Raw genomic sequence first — 5656 nt, forward strand, 5'->3', positions numbered from 1 at the left:
GTTCGGTTCCTATTTTCTCCATGTTACAAATCCTTATTTTGATTATTTCGATATGTTGGAACTAGGTGGAGTGATGACATTAAGTTAGAATTTAGGGGATTTAAGATAAAAACGATTTGGTGAGCAAGATGTCTTGCCAAAGCAAACAAGGTACCATCCAATATGGAAAAAAGATTGAATCCACTGTGTTTCCATTAACAGTAGATGTTAACTTATCAAATATGTTATAGTTTCTACTTTGGTTATTTCTTCGGTTGCGAACTTATTGGTCTAATTAGTTTTATCATATTTGGTGTATACAGCTCCATATTGAACATTTATTTTATATAAAATGTGAACAACACATCATTGTCTCTGACGCAGCAACGCTAAGCAAGATCATCATCATGCTTACGCATGGCAAAAGTCGGTACCGTTCCGAGAAGTTGGATGGTATTATTCCAGTATGGTCAAATAAGTTGTGCGAGGGCGCATGGTCTACGGGATCTGTCGGAGCGAGTTAACAAGTCCCGATGAACGTCAGAAATGAAAAGTACTCCATATTTATCTTCTAGCTCCTGATGTCAGCTAATCCCACTCAACTAGCTGCCACTATTTTTGCGTCGGGCGTCCAAAGGTCATGTTCAAAAATATGGTTGTGATATTGTGTTATCTATTCCTTTCTCTCTCTTTGCATACTCCTATTATTAGGTGATAGCGTTACATTCGTTGTATGCCGCCTTACCATAGTGGATGCAACCCCACATGCATGCTTATTGGATGAATGCTATTTATTGTTGTCTTGTGTCTAATGGCAGGGAGGGTGTAATTTCGTTAAAGGTCAACTGTAATCATGTTGGGAAGCTTTAGCGATTGAGTTTATCACTCGGAGTTACTAAACCTTACAGGCTGCTATGCACACACTACCAGTCTACCAAGATATGAAATTATAGTTATAGAAAAATGATTATGAAACTGACACTTGGGAGAATCAGAAGACTACCGCCGTGTCTGATTATTTGGTGTGTCCATGACAGAAACTCTTTGCAAAGTTTATTCCACTTGGTAGAATTCCTTTGGATTGCCTGTAATATTGACGCTCCTAACTTCCTAGAAGGGTAGGGAACACAACTCTCTGGTGCTGGATAATGTTTCGCTGGTAAAATATGCAGGGTGTGCGAGCGATCGAGTGATGTGCAACGAGAAGATTTGATTGATCTTTTTGAATGAATTATTCTTGCAGACATCCGCACATGAAAAAAACTCTTTGTTTAGTTCCCGACGTCTCCCAAGCCCATGAAATGCACGAACTCCTGATAGTTTAGCCTCACGTCCGAAGAATATGTTCAAAGAAATGGTAGTGATTTGTTTGATCTTTTCCTTTCTCTCTTTTCCAGTTTGCAAAACGTACTATTAGCTGAGAGCTTTTTGTTCGCTATATCCTCCTTTCTATATGATGGTGAGAACATGTACATGTTTTATTGGATGAAGACTATTTATTATTTTTGTTGTAACCATTGGCAGGGAGCATGTGATTTCATTCAAGTTCAATGTAATCCTCTTGTGTGCACCTAGCTCTAGTGTTTTCAAGCATCCATGTTCTAACCACCATATAGTAAAAGAAAGAAACAAAAGAAAAGAAAAAATCCAAGACAAATCCTTCAAATATGAATCGCCGCGTGTCCAACGTAAGTCGATCTCGAGATTTTCATCTCCAAGGCTGAGCTTCAAGCCACCACCTTCAACAAGGAAGAGCTTCAAGCCATACCGTCTCCGGCCTCAAAAATCGGCGGTCCAAGAAGAGGACGTCACATACAACAACCGACCTCGACATCCAGAGTTGAAGGTTACTAACAAAATGAAAATTCATCCACCAAATCATCCACACGGCAACGGTATTCGTCACTGTTGAGGATCTAGGGCTGCCGCTGCAGTTTCCAAACACCTGCGCCGCCATCAGAAGACATCACAGAGAGAAGAATGCAGCCAGATCCGATGCCACTTGACCGGCTGAAGCTACCACGTGCCACGCAGCAGCAGCCTCTGGCAAAATAATATGTATGAATATGTTTAATTCTCTGTTTTGAGAATCAAATATGTTTTATATTTATTTCTACATAAAACCGACATTGTTGATGTAGCAAGATTACAATCCCCGTCCAAAAAGATCTGCCCCTGATCATAATCTTGGCAGAATTCAAATACAAGAGAGAGGATGCCAGGTCCACACGAAGTTGACCTTGAAATTGTTGTATTTGTGCCTCATATGCTCCAACCCCGACAACCATGCGTACTGGGTGATGTTCTAGTGAAATGGTTTCAACATCTCGGCAAACTCCTTGAGGTTGGCCACTGTGTAGCTAGTTGCGTTCATGGTTGTGGCCCCATAGATTGTGGTCAAACGGCCTCACCTTCATCCACGTGACGAATATGGCCGCTGCCACAATGGACGGCCGCCGAAACCCTTCTCATTAAAATTTAGCTAGCTTCCACTAATCAAGTTAAATATATTGAGTCCAATTATATAGTATATTACATGGCAAACACAGTAGAATATAATCAGATGGCAGAACAACAAACTAGTTCTACTGAGAAACCTCGCCCTACGAGCAGCTATTGCAACAAAATTATCTGCCTCACAAAGCATGATCAACTACACCGATAATTGGCAGAGCATGTACACGGCAATGCTTCTAGCTTGCATTCTAACCGGTGATCAATGAGCAATTTTATTTCATTTCCTGATTTTGATTGGTGCAGTTTATTGAAACCACAGTAGAGTGGGGTAAGATTGCATAAGAATTGAGGGCATCTATGAGAAGACGTACTATAAACATGATTTTTTGAGCCAAATGGCTTACCAAAGCAATGCATGATATCAACGAAGATGAAAAGAAGAATTGAATATATTTGCATTTTCATGTCATAATAAATGTTAACTCACTTGGGTTTCTCAAATCCTATAACAAGTGTGATGCGAACTTTATCTTCTCTTTTGCTTATTTCGTCCGTCGCCAATTTATTGGTCTTTATTTTGCAAATAACAAATTTATTGATCTAATAATTTTTATCATACTTAGTGACCAAAGATATTGTGGAAGACGTGTCTTGCAATGTTCTAAATATTTGTTCCGGCCAGTGATATTTCTAGTGAAGATCTATTTTTGTATGTGACATTAAGCTGCAGTTGAGCCATGGTTAAACAGAGAAAAATCAGCACAATGGGGAAATCTAAGGCGACAACTCCAAGCAATGACATATAGGCGAAACAGATCTCCGCGGATGATCCCTTGGAAAATGTTTCGTGGTGTGTTTAACTAATTTTATATGATCGATCCAAAGGTTAATTCAACAATTATTATCAGAGTGAGGTCAAAGATTTAAATTCACTCTTGTCCCAGTGAGGATATCCATCTAGCGCCTCGGCAGCGGGTGATCGTCACTCGATGGAGTGATACGGAGGAGATGACAAGGAGTTGTCGTTGGCAATGATGCGGAGGTGGATGATCATTGATGGGAGAAGTGGTGCCGAGGTATGTGTCAGGAGTCTTGCCAATGTCGTCAACCTGGGAGTTGGATGAGTCAAGGAGTCAAAGTCTGCATTTTTGCATGTTCACTAAAATCAGTCCTTGTATCTAAGTGATCTTTTATGTGACAATTCGTTGTAGATGAAGCACATAACGTCGGAGAGTGTTGTCTTGTACGGAGTGTCATTGAGGGCGAGGGCCGAGGGATGTGCGGAAGACAAGTGTCTCTCGGTTAGAAGATGCTCAAAAATATGGTGGAATGAGGACGACTAAAGGTGAGCCTCTTCAATAAGGACATGTCTCTTCATAAGGTTGTGTTGCCGAAAGTGTCCACATGGTAGCTTGACTTGATATCTCAATCAAATGTTGAGGTTAGTCGACAAGTATGAAACCAACAAAAAGTCCGGACCAAAGGAAACACGAGGAGATGTAAGTTTTTTTTATGACGTATGATCGTAGGCATACATTACTTGTATTTATAAACATAACAATACATAGTTGGTATGCATACAAACTATAAAACAAAAGGAGGATACAAGTGGTTTTACTACTATAAACTATTGTCGATGCAATTTCCAAGAACACACATCCTCCGTCGTCGTCAGAGAAGAAGAGCACCAATAGTTGGTCTACATTTTAGCCCTACAGAAACTCCTAGTCATGAGGCATTAACAAGCCCCACTGGTTTCCGCTAACATGCATCAGTCAAGACCGCCAAATTTCAAGAGCAGCCCATCCCTGCCGCCATCCCATGACCCAGCGCAAAATTGAAGCCACTCCAACAGCTTGGAGTTCACAAGTCTCTCATCGTCGTCGATAACACGTCCGTCGAGCAGGGACATGGACTGAGAAACCATTATTGCTAATAGCACCATCAGCAACTGCCTCACCATGACGCAGATGAACCATAGGAAACCTAGGGCTACAATCCACACAGAAACAAGAACCGAGCCTCCCATCCCCCTCCCGATACCAGGACGACGATCGGAGGGGAAGGGGAGCAACAGACTCACGGGCAAGAAAGTGACCTGGAACCGCTCTTGTGAGGAGATGCAAGTTTAGATTATGGGAGATTGTAGAAAATAATCTATACTTACCGAAAATAAAACAGTGACAAAGTTTAAGTTAAATTCCTACTGTCTACTCCCAAGTAATTCGATTCCTAGTTAGGTCCGTACTATAGCATCGTGTTGGACGTATGTAGTCTTCTTTTGTCATGGTGGTGGGTGTACATTTACCATCCTTTATTGTGTTCGAGAGGCTGCTTATTATTTCTGTCATAGAGAATGGCAGGAAGCATGTCGTTTCAATCAAGGTCAGTGTGAAGTCCTGGTGTTCGATCGAGCTGATAATTAAAGCTCTAAAGCTACTTATATTATGGTAGCCTGCTCCACTGCATCTCATTCATTGCATAGTTGCAGTCCAAACACTACGCAGTACGTACGGGATGGCATACAACGGATTTATTTGTTTCCTTATTCATTGTCCAGGACTCCAGGTTACAAATAATAATATTTGGATGAATTTACTCAATCACGATTCTGAGAAAAAAAAATGCTTTGCATATTCACTTCTAACTAACCCAGGATGCGGCAAGATTACACTCTCCCACTCTAAAGAAATACTCCCGGCGGTCATAATCTTGGCCGGATTATAATACAAACGAGAGGTGGCCAGGTTCCACACGTGGTTGAAACTGGAACTGCCGTATTTCTTCCTCCGTCGTATTCTTAAACTCTGACAACTATGATCGACGCAGTGGCCAGGACCGGAGGACGCCGTAGTCTTGCAGGCTTAGCTCGGCCACGTACCAGATGAGTTGCAGCATGAGCACCAGGAAGCGCATGCCGTTGGGGAGCCCAGGTCGTACAAGAGCGGCTTGAGAACCGTGACCTAGGCAGCGAGAAACATACCCCTCTTGTTGTTGCCGCCCTAGGAGTCCGGTGCACGGCTGGTTTCGGACGCCAGTTCATCCACTTTTGGTGGGTGGATTCCCTTGTGCTTGGAAGCGACGCGCACCCCAGTAGCGGTGATAGATATGAACTCCCTCAACGGCCCAACATGCTGCTGGAATGAGAAGCAATAAGTCGCCTTGAAGTGTGTGGACGGCTTATCTGTGAATTCCCGAGGCTTCCCAAGCCCACGACCCT

The sequence above is a fragment of the Lolium perenne genome, chromosome 4 (assembly GCF_019359855.2).
Source record: "Lolium perenne isolate Kyuss_39 chromosome 4, Kyuss_2.0, whole genome shotgun sequence".
NCBI lineage: Eukaryota > Viridiplantae > Streptophyta > Magnoliopsida > Poales > Poaceae > Lolium > Lolium perenne.